Below are 18,735 nucleotides of genomic sequence, written 5' to 3' on the forward strand. Positions count from 1 at the left end.
GGGCCACATGGGACCAAGGTGTTTTCTCGGCCTGGGCTGCTGCCTGGGGCCATGTCCGGGTCCTCATCCTAGCATCAGTCAATGCCTGAATTGATGCCTGATGTCCATGGCTCTTGTTACCATTGGGGGCTGTGCAGATGCTGGGGGTCTTGACAGCTACCTGAGACCATGTTTGTGCCCGAGGGCCTGCCTCCATGGGGCCATACTGGATCTGGCTGGCCTGTGCTGTCACCAGGACCATGGTGATATCCAGACCTGAGCTGCTGCTGAGGGACATGTCTGGATCCATGGTCCTGCTGCAGCTGGGGGTTATGATGATGTCCATGGTGCATGTTGCTACAAGGGTTCATAGGAACCATGTGTTTTGAAATACAAGGGTTGTACTGAGCCGGCCTGCTCCTCCCTGGCCCTGGGATAGCTGAACATGTCCAAAGCTGGTCACTACAGCAGGAGAGCTGGCCCTACCCCACATGGGAGAGCCAGCCCCCAGACTCAAGAGAGATGGCCTCATGACTCACTATAGACGTGGGAGAACTGACCCAAAAACATGGGACAAGAGGAGCTGATTCTGAATCCTTGCCTAACAGGGGGTGATACCATTGGCCTGGACCGACAAGCCCAGCTACCACTCAGACTCCCATCCTGTGCCTTGGGTGGACTCACCCTAACATCCATGACCTGCAGGAGTGTGTTAAGGCACTCCAGTTGCTCTTGGAGTTGCTCCTCAGATACCATCCTTCTTAGAATTTGAGATGGGCTCTGTCACGGAAAATGGCCAAGTTATCTAGTCTGACTGGCCAAAGAGTCCTGTAACTGCCTCCCCTATGATGGGATTATACATACACACCACCACTTCATGCCCTTTTACACGAATTCTGGGACCAAAGCCTGGAACTCATTACCTCGAGGTAACTCATTGAGCTATTTCTCCAGTCCCAAGAAAAATCTTAAATGTCCCTCAAAAAGCCTACGTATTGCCGGGCGGTGGTGGGGCAGCCGGGCGGTGGTGGCGCACGCCTTTAATCCCAGCACTCGGGAGGCAGAGGCAGGCGGATCTCTGTGAGTTCGAGACCAGCCTGGTCTACAAGAGCTAGTTCCAGGACAGGCTCCAAAGCCACAGAGAAACCTTGTCTCGAAAAACCAAAAAAAAAAAAAGCCTACGTATTAAGGTGCGTTCTGCAGTATTTGGAAGTGCTGCTGAGATTTTTGTGTGTACCTCTACTTGGTCCCTCAGGTAAAACTTAAAAACAGCTTGGTTCAGGTATGGCCATAAGCACATTCCTCTGTGAAGCATCCATATGAATCTAAACCCTTCCTATAGGACCATTACACAGATAATAATTTTCTCTCCCTTTTCATGAACATGGAAGCTATTTCTTGGTTGATTCAAGCCAAGGAAATGGCAGAGCCCACAGCCCGAATGGCTGTTACTACCATTCCTGTGTTATCAGTTTGCCTTTCAGCGCTTACGCTCTGGGGCGAGGACAAGGGATCCACTAGAGAATGTACTTGACTCCTTCGCGACAGGAATCCGATTGTATAACTTGTTGAATTGACTGCTTGGCTCATTTATTTCACCCAAAAACCAAAGGATTAGACTTCAGAGTTCGACTAAATTCCATCAATATTTAAATAGCCTCCTCATTAATTTCATTTTATGAGTGAGCCATAATTATTTTTTTGTTTCCTTTTTGGCCTAAAAATTTTTTGTTCTTTAGCATCAGAAACATGAATCAGTGAATAAGCCAACCCGCTTTTCTAATTTTAAACCTTATTTCAGTTGTTCTATATATATGTTCCCCACCATATGAACCATGAAAGGAAAATGTCAAATCATCAAAATCCCTATTTATCTGTCCTTGGGAAGAAGCCTACCTCAGCAAATCCCATAACCATTTCCTGTCTTCCATTTTCTGTTCAGGTTCTGGTTAAATTTCCCCATAGCTCACAATATTTACAGTAAAGTAACAGAAGGGTTTTCATGCATAAAAATGTTAGTTTTATGATCGTTTCTTCCCTATCTTATTCATACCCCAGCCATTCAAATTTAGAAGAGGCTTCAAGAGACTTGTTTATATAAATTTTAGTAGATTCAAATTCAATCCACTAAGGCTATCAAGAACACCTTAGAATTGAAGTTAGTTGGGACAAATTCCTATATTTTGTTCTACATGTACAGTTAACTTTAGGAAAGCTGTACTGAGAAGAAAAGAGAAGAAAATCAAGTCAGTAATAATATGTTTGGAATTTGGAGAGTGAACAAAAAGTTACATTTGAAAAAAAACCTTATGGTATAGGAAGTAAAGGACCTCACAAAAGACCCTGACTGGCACTGGGTGAGCAGCCAAGACCTTACACTTGAGTCCACTGTCTTCCTTCTTCTAGACAGTTCTTATTTGCTGAAGAGGAAAAACAGAGGTAATGGGTTGGAGGAAGTTGCAAAAGAAAATCCATTTTATATCTTTCTCCAGATAGTATTTAATCCGTCCATTCTCGACACATGTCACAGGAACAAGGACATTCAGTTTCACCCCAGTCTTGATAGAAATGTAAATTTGTAGGCCATCCATAATCTGTTCAATCAGTCTCTGGGGATGGGGCCCAGAAAACTGAAGATGGGATTAAGACACAAGTACTTAGTTATAAAATGAATACCCTGGGTATCTAATCAACAATATGGTGACTATATATATTAGCACTGTATTATATACTTGAAAATTGCTGAGAAATAGGTCTTGTGTTTGAAACACACACACACACACACACAGAGACAGAGAGAGAGAGAGAGAGAGAGAGAGAGAGAGAGAGAGAGAGAGAGAGAGAGAGAGAGAGAACAGAGAACAGACACTGGTAGATTTATTAATTAGCCTGATTTGTACATACAAATATTTGAAACACATTAGTTGAGCATATATACAGTTCAAATATATAAACTGTCTAATTCTTTTTACTATGTTTTTAATTCTAAAAAAAGTACAATCACTTTCTCCTGTTCCTTGCCTCCTTTCAGTCCTTCCCAGCTACCTACCCTTTAACTCCTCCCATGTCCCCCACACACTTTCAAATGATAGCATCTTTTTCTTTATTATTGTAACATGTATCTGTGTGCATGTGTACATGCATGTATGTCTAACCTACTGAATCTGTTTTGTTGTTGGTTGGTATATAGTTTCAAGACTGACCATGCTGCTTTAGACAATTAAGGGGGCTTATACCTTGGAGAGAATAATTCTGCTCCTGCCATGTGTATGTGGTTCTTTGTCTAGGTGTGGGACCCCATGAAATTTCCTCCTTTCTGTATTTACATGTCTACTAATATTGTCATTTTCCAATATTGTTTATGCATTCATTTCTGAGAGACTGTTTCATAGCAGACTTCCTTGTATTCTGGCTTTTACAATCTTTCCAGCCTCTCTTCAGAAATGTTCCCAGAGCCATAGATTCAGGAGCAGTGACGTAAATGTCCTCATTGAGTCTAGGGTGGTCACAATCTGTTGATCTCTACATTGTGTCTACTGTGTTTTAATTATATAGTCAATATAATACTCTCCATTTGCAGTAAAGACAGACTTCTTGGTAAGGGATAGCAGCTACACTTATCTGTAGGTAAAAGGGTAAGATTTAGAATGCAATAAGAAATTATGCTTCCCTAGTAAAGTGGCAGTGGTAGATTATTTTCTCACGTCCAGAGCTCACTATCTCTAGAAATCTAGTGAAGTTTCCAGTACCAGGCAAGGTAACCCTCCCATTGAGTAGGCTTTAAGATCAATTGCACAGCTGTTACCACCAACATATGAGTATCACTTATTGTGCCAATATGTATATTTTGCCATGCTGATGTTTGTAAGGGTTCATAAAACTGGATAGGAGTTTAATTGCCTTGCTTCCTTGGCAGCTTGCATAGTATCTTCTGAAATCATGGAAAAGGGGCTTTCAGGCCAGATCTAGTTGGATAAACCCAAGTCCTGTATCCTCAGTGTGCACAATGGCATAGTGGCCCACCCTCAACAACTGAGAGACAACCAAGGGCTACACTGATAATCTATACTGGAGTCTATTTTGGAGTCTCTTGGACTTTCTGTACATGTTACTGGGGTTTTTGTTAATCTGTGGTTCTCATGAGGAGCATTGAGAGTCCAAGTATCTTAATCTCCATACATACAAACAGTGTGTATGTGACACGTACGTATTGTGCATAAAAGCTTTCCAGGAGATTTTCAACCTATTGAAGTTTAATGACCACTGAAATAGAAGAAAGTCAAGTAGGCAAGCTGACTAAGAACAAATGCAGACTCAAGGAGTCACAACTAGCTGGAAAGCACAAGCAAATAGTCAGCATGGTTTGGGGGATGGTACAACATAGCCCATGGGGTGAAGGGCAAGCTCTTGGAAGAGGACTGGATTTGGGGGTTAGACAAGCTAGAAGGCATTCTCCTCATTCTATTCCAATAGGAAATTGATTACTAAATTGGTAAACTAATATTCAAGTCTGGTCATAAGATTACAATGAAATTAGGAACTAATATAATCATTGAGCTAATAGGACAAGAAATAACCAATGCTTCGTGAAAAGATATGTAGATTACCTAGAGCCGGCAAGATTATAGTCAAAATATAAAGGTCCCATCCTATGAGTCAATTAAGGACCTCTGTTGTATTTCTGCTTATTTCATGTTGTAAAATGAGCTTCATCACGGCAATGCTAGGTTGGGGGAAATGTTGCAGACGGAAGACAATATGCAGAAAATGAGAAACCAATAATCTAGTTCTATTATTAAAAATCTAAGGTTCTAATAAAACCTCTAGTCCCAAGAGTACTAAGATAATCATTCATTTTATACTCCAGTAAATAGTTTCTAACTTTCTAAGGTACATAATGCATTTAGCATTGTTCTTACTACATTGCCAGTGAAAAACATTATTACATTATTAATCATTATTATAATGAATTTTAAAGAATTCAAAGGAAATCATGTGATTTTGAAGCATTTGTTTCCAAAAACTTATGTAATGGCATATTTTGTTATACAAGAAAAATAATAAGCAATGTGAATTTGTGTGCAGTAGAACTTTTGCAATATCACCGTTCAAAAAAGATTTTAATTTCTGCTTTCATTCACTCTTGCTGAGTGGGTATGTAGCTGCAGAGCTGTGGAACACCTGGAGTGACAATGCTTCTGCCTCAAAAGCAAAACCACAGAGCAGATGTGTTGCTCATGAATTACAAGCCGATGAATGAAGCACTGGATCTCAAAACTACTGGACACTAACGAGATTTCCAAACAGCTGCAGGGTAAGAACCCTGACTTCATTTGTCAGGCTTGGGGTGTCCACTGTGCTATGTAAAGTACTCACAAAGAAGAGCACATTTCTTTAACTTGAGCGCTCCTCTAAGATTGCTTCCAGCTGACATGGGGGCGACGTTCTTCTCAGGGGGTCCTGTGAAAGCAAATGATGGTTAAATTTCCAGATTAACATTTGGTCGAGAAAATTGTAACTAGCCTCTGAATGTTTTGAGGAGATCCGGCCAGAGTGTTGTCAAAATTGTGCACCATTCGAAACTGTCTTGTGCAGTTGGTACCAAAAAACAGGTCTAATTTTAGCGCTATTAAAAACATGACGTCATAGTAACCAGCAATGAGAGTTCATACTGACAATGACGTGGAGCAAGGGGAACACTCCTCTATTATTGGTGGAAGAGCAAACTTGTACAGCTACTACGGAAATCAATATGGTGATTCCTTAGAAATTTGGGAATCTATCTACCTCAAGATCCAGCTATACCACTCATGGGCATATACCCCAAGACATTCCGTTTTACAGCCACGACACTTGCTCAACCACGTTCATAGTGACTTTCTTCATAATAATCAGATACTGGAAACAACATAGATGTCCCTCAACAGAAGAATGGATAAAGAAAATGTCATACATTTACACAATGCAGTATTACTCGGCTGTTAAAAAATGATATCATGAAATTTGCAGGCAAAGGGATGGAACTACAAAAAAAATCATCCTAAGTGTGGTAACCCAGACCCAGAAAGACAAACATGGTATGTACTCACTATAAAGCAGGTATTAGCTGTAAAGTAAAGGATAACCATGCTTTAATCCACAGACACAGAGAAATGAGATTTATAATGAAGGGGGGGAGTCTAGCAGGATGTATGGATCTCTCTGGGATGAGAAAATAAAATAGACTTTGAGAATGGACTCGGGGCAGATGGAGAGAGAAACAGAGAATTTGTGTTTGGAAGAAATGAATGGAGGGAGAGATTGTGGACAGATATGGCTGAATAAATGGGCATTTAAGGAGTGATGTGGAAACACAGAGTGGCAGATACATCCTGGAACCTATGAGGGTGACCCTAGCAGCAAAGACTACTAGCCTGAACTGACCATCTTCTTTAATCAGGATAGGCTCCCAGTGGTGGGACTGGGACACCAATCAGTCTCAAAACCCAAGCTCTACCAAGTGTACTGACTACCTGATATGCTGGGGTAATAGTGGCTCAGAATTTGTGGGAGTGGCCAACCAATTACTGGTCTAACCCAAGGCCCAAGCCACAAGAGGGAGCCCGTGCTTGACTCTGCCTGGATGGCCAAGGTCTGGAAGCTGGATGGCAAAAATCAAACAAACAAAAACAAAAACAAAAACAAAACACCACCAACAACAAAAACCTCCATGAAATGATTCCTAATAGTATTCTGCAATACTCATAGCTTGGTGCCTACCCAATCGTCATCAGAGTCTTCATCCAGCAACTGATGGGAGCAGATGCAGAGACTCACAGCCAAACATTAGGAAGAGCTCTAGAGCCCTACAGAAAAGGGGAAGGAATAGTTGTAGGAGAAAGTGAGGAAAAGGACATCAGGAGAACAGGGAGCACAGAATCACGGAACCTGTGCTCTTCGCTGCTCATGGAGACTGAAGCAGCAACCACAGAGCCTGCACAGGTCTGTGCCAGGTCCTCTACATATACATTCTGGTTATTTAGCTTGGGGGTTTGTGAGACTCATTAGTGAGAAGTGGGGGTGTCTGATTCTTTTGCCTGTTCTTGGGACCTCCTATTCGGTTGCCTGTCCCAGCGTAGATATGAGGGTTTGGACCTAGGCCTACTGCATCTTGTAATGCCATGTTTGCTTGATATTCCAGAGAGGCCTACTCTTTTCTCAGGGAAAGGGAAAAGCAGTGGATCTGGGGGAGAGGAGATGTGAGTGTGTGTGTGTGTGTGTGTGTGTGTGTGTGTGTGTGTGTTGGGGGGTGGTTCTGGGAGTAGTAGGAGAAGGGGAGGCTGTCAGAGGGATGTATTGTAGGAAAGAAGTTTTTTTTTTTAAAGTAAAAGAAAAAGAACTATGACCTCTGCAAGTCACCTTGGCAAACAGTAGCAGGCAGTAACAAATAGAACATTACAGGCTGAGAGGCCTGTTGTGCAGGGAGACTTTCTGAAGTTCTAGGAAGAGGCAGCATGCCAAGAGTGTTGTCTTGGGAATATAATATATGGAATACTAATTACATACTGCTAGAACATACACAACAGGAATATAATTACATTGAGCAAGCAGGAAGGCAGATTATCAACCAGAACAGAAAAAAAAATGGAACATTACCTAATAAGCAATAATTGAACATTAATAACAGATTTCTAAAAATCTATCTTTACTTCCACAATGACGCTAGAAAAACTCTGATTAACATAAAAATACATAAATATGAGAAGCTTTTTTCTAACAGTATGGTAGGAATGCTGTTCAAAGTGATAGGAATGAGAAATAGGCATAAATACAGGACTTTTGTTATAAAATAAGAATACAATAACTAAGGTAGTATAACTTAAGACTTATTTGATATACTCTAAAATCTTTATAGTGGTATAGTGGTTATGTAATATGTTTGCAAAACTATGATCCAATAACTTCATTTCTGCAAAAATTATTCGATGTCATTTAGCTATCTGTCCAAATTCTGGCTTACACTACACTCACAGGTCTTGAGTTATGAGAGAAAAATGGACATCCTCTAGTAACTTTCAACCAGAACCTTGCTGGCCCTTCCAGACGACTTTCTGAGAAGAGTGCTTGTGATCTGACCTTTGGTGTGTGCATGCATGAACCACTTTATGATCAAAAACAATAAGACTAGACTAGAATCCCTGTTAATAAGTGACAGCATGTCCAAAGAAGAGTATTTCTCCTTTCTGCATAAGACACTAACATGAGGTGGTATTGTTAGGTCTGGACACTTGGAAACATGGCAACTAGGTAATAATATCAAGAACTTTCTAGAAAAAAAAGTGGTAAAAAGGTAATTCTTTCAATGTAAAAAATGTATCTTAACTGAGAGATTTACAGCTACGGAGAAGACCTGTTTGGGATTTCTTGAATATGGTAACTTGTACCTGGGTGTCCTATTGACTAATACCCCAAAAGTACAGCCTGCACAAATGTTAAATGGGACAGAAGCTCCTATGTATCATCAGGGCTACAGAATAACTCAATTGATAAGAATAACAAGTCATTGTACTTAAAATTTTACCCGAGCCAAAAAAAAAAAAAAAAAAAATGTTTTCCAGATGATCTTATGGACTGTATCAAGGAATGCTCTAGAAGAGGAAAAGCTTTTTATGTTTTGTTTGTTTGTTTTTCGAGACAGGGTATCTCTGTGTAGCAGTCCTAGCTGTCCTGGAACTAGCTCCTATAGACTAGGCTGGCCTCAAACTCACAGAGATCCACCTGCCTCAGCCTCTTGAGTGATGGCATTAAAGGCGTGAGCCACCACTGCCGGGCCAAAGAGGAACACCTTTATTAACAATTCTGCACTAATGTTATGGCATAGTTCTTATGAAATAGATCCCTAAGTTAAGTTCCCAGTGTAGCCTGTATTAGTCTATGAGCTTTGATGGCCAACTGACTTTAAGAAAACCCATTGGATAATGGTAAGCCACTATCATGAGCACAATGGTCTTCTTAAATGCCATGGAGGTTCATCTTTATGTTGGCTAACTCATATTTCCACTTCTTATGGTTGAGTTCCCTCCCACTTCTGTCTGGAGTTCTGGATTTAAGTATGGCAAAATGTCCAACACTCCACAAGTAAATAAATAAATAGGCACTGTTCTTAGTCTTTATTTGGTAAGTTTAACATCTGAGTTACTTGTAGTCCAATTTCTATTATCTTCTATTTGTCCTGGTTTTTTTTTTCCTCATTTTTTTTATTAAAAATTTCCATCTCCTCCCCTCCTCCTCCCCCTTCCCTCCCCTCCCTTCCACCCATACCCCTACTCCACCCCTCTCCAAGACAAAGAGCCATCAGGGTTCCCTTCACTATGTTAAGTCCAAGGTCCTCCCAGCTCCCGCTAAGTCCAGGAAGGTGAGCAACCAAACTGACAAGGCTCACAGTGAGCCCGTCCATGCTGTAGAGTTCATGCTCATTGCCGTTGTCCTGGTTTTTAATCATCCTTCCTTTCGTGGTGATGTCTTAGTTTCATTTCCATTGCTGTGAGAAAATATTGCAACAAAAGGTAGCTTAGGGGGCCGAAGGGCTTGCAATTTCACATTACAGTCCATCATTTTGGGGAAGTCAAAACAGAAGCAGCAGGAAGATCTTGTCATATAACATTAACAGTCAGTAACAGAGAGAATAAAAGCATCTTTGCTTGCTTCCTCTCAGCTAGCTTTCTCTTCTGTTATACTGTTCAAAACTCTCTGCTCAAGGAATGGTGCTGTCCATGATGACTGGGTCTTCCTATGTCAAGTAATAAGTCAGTTTCCTACAGATACGCCCATGCAGTGACCAGATGTAGATAATTATTCATTGAGACTCTCTACTCGGTGAATCTGGGCTCTGCAAAATGGACAACTAAAGCTAACTAGAAGAGCAATTTTGTATGAACGTCCATGCTTTCAGTTTGGATAACTAGCTTTTTTATTCCTAGAAATTCCATTAAATAATTAGCTTTTTATTTCTAGAAATTTTACTAGCTAGTTTTAAAATTTGTCTTTTTTAGATGATCTTTCTAAGTTACAGTACTTATTTATTTTCTGCATTATTATTATTTTGAAACATTGTTTTTTAATCAAATATCATCAGAATAAAGAATTTATTCTGAAGTTAAGTGCTTTATTTGGCTTGTTTGTTTAAATATCTATTAAGTCAGATATTTTGGGGGTAAGGATTATTATGATATGTCATGGAATAAAATAATGTTAAATTTTATTTACTTTTATTGTTCTCATATTTAATACTTTAATTTGTTGAAAAATTTTTATATATTCCAAAATCTAGCCACAAATTATAACTATTTATAAGGTAGTATCTACTGATTGTAGATGAAACTCATTTGTTAAGGTTGTTTCTCCTACACAAGAGTTCAGGAATGAGTGTTCCTTATTAACATACACTATTATACTCAGTTTTGGGGTCAGAAAAAGAGAAATATAGACAATAAGAAACAAAACCTTAAATACTTCTGCCCAAAAGTGATACATCATTTTCTGAATACAGTCTATTGGGCAAAAAAGCATGTCTCTCTCTTTTTTTTATTCAGGTTTTTCTTTTTTTAATTGTTTTTATTACACTATAATTTTTTCTCTACTCCCATGCCTTCCTCCCCTCTCCCCTTCTACCTTCTCCTGTGATCCCCATGCTCCCAATTTACTCAGGAAATCTTGTCTTTTTCTCCTTCCTATTTAGATCCATGTATGTCTCTCTTAGGGTTCTTTGCTGTCTAGGTTCTCTGCAGTTGTGAATTGTAGGCTGGTCTTTCTTTGCTTTATGTCTAAAAGCCACTTATGAGTGAGTACATATGATATTTGTCTTTCTGGGTCTGGGTTACCTCACTCAACATGGTCTTTTTTAGATCCATCCATTTGCATGCAATTTCAAGAAGTCATTATTTCTTTACCACTGAGTAGTACTCCATTGTGTAAATGTACCACATTTTCTTTATCCATTCTTCAGCTGAGGTGTATCTAGGTTGTTTCCAGACTCTGGCTATGACAAATAATGCTGCTACGAACATAATTGAGCACACATCCTTGTGGTATGAATAAGCTTCCTTTGGGTGTATGCCCAAGAGCATGTCTCTTAGCACTGAAGAGGATAAAGAAATGAATTAATGCCGAGTTCCTAAAAGGAATCACTGGAAATGTTGAGGAACACCTTTAGGTATTACCAGTTACAGTGTCTAACTTTTTATGTGAATTCATCTTTGTTTGGATCAGTCTTTTACTGTGGACAAGCTCTGCCTTTTATGCAGTTGTGCATGCATTTCTGCCTGAGTACATTGCAGATATAACCATTTGAGGAAATAAGTTTCACCTATGGCCTATCCACCCACCTCACACTTTATTGACTCAATGCCAAAGGGTGAGTTTTTTCATACAGATAAACTTCCTAATTGCTCTTCTATAAATGTCATATATACAATATGAAAGATGGAATAGTATGTCAAACTTTCATCTTTACTTCAGTGTGCATTCTGCAGTACAAGGCTGCAACAGCTTGATATCTTTACAAACATTATTCTACATACTTAAGATTCTCCAAGTTTGCATCTTTTTCCTGCTATTTGATATTCCCTAGATATTCATAAAAATTTAATCCATATTTATTCTGTATTATTTTGTATTTTGTTTTATCTGCTATGTTAACAGTGCAAGTGCTATGTATTTGCTAGTCTTCTAAACAGCATTAGATCTATTACAAAGAACTGACCTTCTCTCCATCTTTTATCCAAAAAGCTCAATAATAAATATCATTACTGAAGAGTATAATACAGAATTTAGTAAAAACAACTCTCAGTACTTTCTCTAAGTTATGCTTTTCATCCCACCAAAAGACAAAATCCCTTTCCCTTGACTATGAGTTGGTCTTCTGGGTTACTTACAGTAGAAAACACTAGAGACTGTGCTCTGAGAATTCACAGCCTGTTTGCTAAAATAGCTGTAACTTTATTTTATTCTCCTGGAGCTTTGTCATCTGCACATCAGGAATACAGTAAATAAATGAGACCACAGAGACAAAGGCTTAGGAAGAGGTCAGCTGAGTTTCCATGGGTGTGCCTATGGATAAATGACCTCAAGATCTCCAGGAAAACCACCAGTAGAGGCTGGGACAGCCCATGGATTTGTATAAAACAACGAGCTGCTTCTGTTTATGATACCAACTTTTAGATTGTTTGTCATATAATAATTGATATATAGATAATGACCAGTAACTATTTATGTTAATGATATTACAGGGGAGAACTTATCTTAAATTACATCAGAATTCTAAGATGATTAATATCTCTCAACTGGCATAACTACAAAAAATGTTGAGGCAACTTTCAATGTCTTAATTATTTTCAGATTATGGATGCATTAATATTTGAGGACTGGGCTCTTCTTAAACTGAAGATGTACAGTTAACCATTTTGACGTTATCAATTAATTTCTGGTATTTCTGAATTTAAGAAAATTTGCCTTCAAACAAAATATACAGCCAAACATGGTGACACACACCTTTAATCCCAGCACTCAGGAGATAGAAGCAGGCAGATCTCTGTGAGTTTGAGGCCAGTATAGTCTACAGAATAAGTTCCAGGACACCCAAAGACACACAGAGAAACCCTGTCTCAAAAAACCATATATAAAAAGCAATATCTATGCTGTTTTACATTAACCCAATAGAAATTTCTTATGTAGAAGAAAGTATCCATCCTATGGATTTCTGACTGTGGAAACTAACCTTTGTATTCACACCAGGATGAATTCAGTTCCTTACCCATGGGTCTTTATTTCTGGCATTTTAAAAATAAAGCAAATGGCACCACTCTGGAATTGATGCCAAATGCATGCTTCAGCAGCAATCGCCACGAAGACTGTAACTTTCCATGCTTTTGACATTCATAAATTCTGACAGTAAGTTGTAGAGAGAGTGGAGCAAGTTCTTCACTGTTAGCCTATTTTATTATAAACATAAAAGAATACATTTCCCATTACAGCACAGTAACTTTTATTTTATGAACGTCCAGATCAAAGCATTAAGGCTATTTCTATGTACTCCAACAGGATTTTCCAAAGTATGTGCGGGGCTTTATGAAAGAGAACAAGCTGGGAGGAGCTGCACATAAAGTATGCCTTGGCTTTATGATTAGTGTCTGCCAACTGAAAAGTTTCTAAAACACAAGGACCTGAAAAGTTCTTCAAGCATAGCATTCTTTATTTGATTCTATAGAAATAAAGTATATTTATCATCCATATTACTGATGTTTATGACTGCCTCAGCATAAAATAAGAAGAATGGCCACTGCTTATTGCCAAGCACAGCTTAATAAAATCTCTGCTTCTGTGTTTTCTGAAGAACTGCCCTCTGCTCTTAAAATCGTTGTTCTTCTGCCATTATTCTCCCATCAAATCATCACTTAGATAATTGTACCCTACGGACAAAAGAATCCACGGAAGCGCACTTTCCTTTATACCAAGTAAAGGCCGCAGTAAATGAAGACAACTATTATGTAAATAGCAAATAAATTCAACTCTACAGCAAATATCGTTATATGCATGCAATGCACATAGGAAAGGTATGAAAATGAAAACACAAATTTCAAGTTTAAGATACATGTACAACTGCTGTAGTATTTTGACAAAGCACGATGAGATCTTATAAATAAAATCTCACTGGCTCTTCAGTGACAGAAAGAATGAAAAAATTTTTACTACCAGTTCAATAGAGCATTAGCTCTTTTTTTGCTGATTTAAATAGTCAATATAATATTAAATAACTATAATAATAATGACGGCTTATATAATTTCTTTCTTTTATCAGTGCATATTATAATACATATTAATTTTTCCATGAACATACAAAAGAGAGAAAAGAAATTCTTATGGCTGAAATTGGATTAAAATAATTACACTTTTTATCAAGCCATGAAAAGAATTTCTCTAAACTAAAATTATATTTATAGTCAATAGAAGTAAATGTAAATTTTGAAAAGAAATATATCTTGAATACCAAGAGACATGGGCTAAAGGTGATTGTTCTAATTCAATATATCCATGTAGTAGTATGACTATGATGCTTCTTGCTAAATATTCAGCTGTCTCCTCATAGAAACAAATCTTAAAACCCACAATGTGCCAGCCAGTCCTTGTCATTGTGCCAAAACACTTGAAATAATAAAGAAAACTTAATTTTGTCTTATGGTTGCAAAGGTTTTCTGATTGCTTAGCTTGTTTAGGGAGCTGTGACAGTGAAAATCATGAAAAAAGGCATTTTATAGTGGCCAGAAAACAGAGATCAAGGGGCAGGGAGGATCTCACACCTGCTTCAGCATGCTCCTTGCCCCCACCCCACCCCACAAAGGTTCTAGCACTCCTCACAGGCTGATGTGGTAGCTCTTTTTTCTGAAACACTGGAGGAGGGCAACTTAAGAGGGAAAGGGTTAGTTTGGGTTTAGAGCTTCAGGGGTCACATTCCATTACCCATCACCACAAAGAAGGTGTGGCCACAGGAGTGGCAGACCAGTGGCCTCACCTGCGGCCAGGAACCAGAGAAGAAACAGGAAATGGGGCTGGACTATAAAACCTCACACCCTTCAACCAGTGAGTCACTTCCTCTAGGAAAGTGTGACCTTCTAGAGGTAGAACTGTTCCGAACAACACCAGCAACTGGAGAGCAGCTGTCCTTGCCCAGGAACCATAGAGGGGCATTTCATATTCAAACAACAGCAGCTGGCAACTAATCCTTTAGCATGTAGGCCTCTGGGGAACATTAATAAATTAGTTTTTATTTAATAAATACAATTACATCATTTCCTCCCTTCTTCTCCTCCCTAGAAATCTTTCCATGTTTTCCTCCCAAATTCATGTTTTAATTACACACACACACCCATATATATACATATATATGTATATATATAAGATTTTACATGTGTGAATAATACATATGCAAATAAACATATAAATAGAGTCTGCCATATCTTTCTAGTGTTTCTTGCATTTATATGTTTTTAGAGCAGACAAGTTGGTGTTATATAACCAATTGGTGGGCTCATCCCTGGGACAGACTAATTATCTTCCTTCCAGTAGTCTTTATTTGCCTATAACACTTCCTCTAAGAGCAGGGCACTCTAATAATACCCCCATCTACATTAATAAATTAGTATGGTCAATGCTTGAGTCTTGTTTAAGCAGCCATGTTGTTAAGTTCATGAGCTTGCCTTTCCTGTCATATATAGACGATTCACCCTTGCAGCAGTGAGGTCACGGATCTTAGAGGAGAATCCACTCCCCCTTTTCCAAACCATTATAATTCCTAACGAAATTCTAAGTAGTTCTCCTTTTTCCCACAGAGTAACACAGCTGCCACTTGCCAGCAAAGAAGCTTCTTGCAGCACAGCCCACTGCAGAAAGCCACAACTGGTCAACATGCAGACAATGGTGAGGTGAGGTGCCGTTTCAACTGATAGATACACTGGTAATACAACCCTTCTCCTAAGACTCAGGGAATATCGAGGGAGAAAGGGTGGAAAGATTATAAGAGCCAGAGGAACTCTTGGGGACTTTTAATAATACAAACCATCCCTATGAAATGTATTTTATATGACAGAGATGCTTGGCAAGGCAGTGAGTCAGGACTAAGAAACTGGGATAAGGAAAGAAACTAGTAAGGAACAATGAACAGGTGACAGATGAGGTGTGTGCTTTTCTTTCGATCAGAACAAGGACTTTGAAATAGACTGGTGTAAGTCTGCCGCACCAAAAATATGGACAGAGGGATACCTACATATAAACAAAATCAACTCTGCAGTGAGAACTCGGAGAAGCTGACTTTATAGGAGTCCAGAGAGCCTTAGTGCTGAGACTGGTTCATTAAATGACAATATGGTCTTAATGAGACTGGACTTTCCTCCAGAACTCCAAGCACCAGGCTGTCTGTACTCTCTCCTGAGACCATATACACTGCTTTGTTATATGTGTTATATTTGTCATACATGTACAACTGATGGGGAACTTCAGCCAATCACATTCTGTTTAGGGTGTGTCCCCTTGGGGCCACAGAAAACAAATAAAAGATCCAGGTGCGCTTGCCCCCTCCTCTTTTTCTTCCCTGCACTCCTGGTGTTCGCGGGATCTTTGGTCGTGTAAGTTTTCCCTTTTCCCCCAATTATTAAAAACTAAATCTTTTGTATTGAGCTGGTCTGGTTAATTATCGATCGACCTCGCCCCTTCAAGACAGCGTGTAAAACCATATAAAAGAAAAGTTGTCCCATCCACCAATACATTTACATTTGATTGGCATATCACCAACAGTCATAGACTTCTGTGTGAACACTCAGGTCTTTAAATAACTGCACCGAAGTGCATTCTTCCTCTACATGAGTTGACAGCCTTGTTTTCAACATGAACAGTGTTGACTCTCTGATTCCTGACCACAATAACATAATCTTTCTGTCTGTGATGTGCTGTAGGGAAAGGAGTCTTTCCAACAACTACTAGCCTTGACTTGAGAGTACCTACTTTAAATCAAAAGAGTATTTTAGCATCACACTTAGAAATGTAGGAGAATAATGTTATCATGAAAACCTTAATGATGTGCCACCAAGATTTCTCAGTGGGCAGGACTACTTGCCACACAAGAAAGACAGTTCAAGGTCAATCTCTAGAGTCCATGTAAACCTGAAAGGAGAAAAGACTCCATGAAGTTGATCTCATCTCTACATGAGTACTATGGCTCACGTAACTTCCCCCCGACACACACAGAGGCTTTTAAAATGAAAAATATTTAAAACATTAAAAACCTGCTCTTAAAAGATGACAAGAGTATTTATGGCAATAGGACCAGAGGAATCACCAAGGCAACATTCTGTTGTCTGAACTCTGGCAGGTGCTGAGATGGGAAACAGTTGAGAGAGCGGTGCTTTTATTTTATATTGATCATAAAAATCTCCCTCGTTAAATGTTCTAAGATTAAAAACAGCATTTCACTTTGTCACCAATGTGTCAGGATGCGGGCAAAACTGATAGAAATTGTGCACTCTCCGTGGCATTACCCAATCGTGTGTTGTGTTCCTGAGTGTTCTTTAGCGCCAAGGACCAGGTAAGCACTATGTTCACCTCAAGTGTAGAGGTCTCTTCTGAGGGCAGTGAAACCTCAGGTTAACTCAGATAGATGAAGGAACAAAACTGAGAAGAAACTGAAAACATCCTTTCCCAAAGGCTCCCATTGATCCCATTTCTCTGCTTCCTCCCACAGAAGGCTCATGGGACTCCAGAAGGGCAGAACAAAGTGACAGGGTTTGCCATGAGAAAGGGAAGAGAAAAAGTCCATACAAGAACCACTGAAAAAGGTTTTACAGAACTGTGTGACAGAGAAAAGAAACAGAGTTCTGGGGTGGTACACAGAATAGGACATGACTTAGTTCCTTAGTCGAGAGTTCTACTGAAAAAAGTAACTTTTATAGTGAGACAAGAAAAAGCCAAAGGAAACGAAGTTTCTGGATTAAACAATGCCCTGCCTTAGTGAGGTCCTTAGGACTGAAAAATTGTGTAGCGCTGAACTAGATACACTTCTATGGGAAAATTCAACATTTGCCCTTCTAGGTCCTTATTGGCAACTTTAAACACTAAGACATCATTTTAAAAAGTCAGTAAGAAAGAAAAATTTTCTTAAGAAAAAAATGGAGCATGTGTTCTGAAACAGCAAAACAGTTGCAAATTGTAGACCATCTGTGGAACTAAACGAAAATTCATTAGAAAGAGATGAAAGGGGGCCTGACTTCCATAGAAGCTCCCTTCCAAGCTCCCACTGGGCTCACTCTCTAAATGAGTCCTTGCTGGTTGCTGCAAGCCACCACTTTTTGGTAAGGTCAGGTAGCAAAATGAGACCTGGAAAATGTTTACCCTGCCCATGAAAAAGAAACACATCTCAGACGGGGGCTTCCAAATTTCAGGCTAATAGTTCTCCCAGGAGCACAGAATTCATATGGCCTCAATTCATACAAAGAAATTACAGACTCTGCTATGAGCTTAGACGTATCTAATTACTTTAGATACTTCCTAAAGATTCAACATTCTTTAAAGTTCATAAGCATCATAGACCCTATCTTAATATTGTCCTCACCGATATTCCCTTCTTTCAATTTGCTACTAGGCTATCATAATCTTTGTGACTCCATTGTAATATTACTTTCTTTGACAATGGGGAGCTTAAAACAATTACCCCACTGTAGGAAATGTTGATCATGTATTTGTAGTCTCTTCTATTTTTGTGACATTACACCAAGTCCACTTATGTCAATGAATCGTAGAATAAGATTAAAGCAAGACCTCTTTCCTTTGTACAGAACCCTAGCAGGGATGACCTGCCATTATGTCATAAGCTGTCTAGAAATTTACTGAGTCTTTTTTTGTACTGTCTCCTTTGATATCCAAGAGCTTTTACAGGAATTATTTGGTAACCATTGACATAGATTCACCAATCAACACCTGAGTACCCACCATGGATCATATATTAGATATGCCCCAATGTTTTCAGGTTATAACAGAAAACTAGTGGTATTCAGGAGCTTGTATTAAAAGTCTTCCCAGCTGTTCAGTCCTTCACAAACACCTGTCTGACCCCTTCCTACCCCCCCGCCACCAGGGGCGAAGATTCCCAGTGCAGAAGAGCTAATGAGCAGTCGGATTCACTCACTGCAAAGGGGTGAAAGTTGTCCTCGTGCGAAAGATCACGAGGCTCGAAAG

At 39.3% G+C, this 18,735-nt stretch overlaps 1 long non-coding RNA gene across 5 annotated transcripts in view; it reads right to left on the bottom strand.

Moving 5' to 3' along the window:
* The window catches only part of LOC119816366, a 64,513-nt gene that overhangs the window by 25,249 nt on the left and 20,529 nt on the right, over positions 1-18,735 (bottom strand). For 2 of the 5 annotated variants that reach the window (XR_005285751.1, XR_005285750.1), the window contains one exon: positions 4,916-5,439. The exons of 2 other annotated variants lie outside the window; for them this stretch is intronic. This is a non-coding gene — a long non-coding RNA (uncharacterized LOC119816366). Of the gene's footprint in view, positions 1-4,915; positions 5,440-9,321; positions 9,500-18,735 lie in introns of those variants that run through there. One more of the 5 variants, XR_005285753.1, reaches the window with a different exon arrangement.

Source organism: Arvicola amphibius, chromosome 1 (assembly GCF_903992535.2).
Source record: "Arvicola amphibius chromosome 1, mArvAmp1.2, whole genome shotgun sequence".
NCBI classification, from domain to species: domain Eukaryota; kingdom Metazoa; phylum Chordata; class Mammalia; order Rodentia; family Cricetidae; genus Arvicola; species Arvicola amphibius.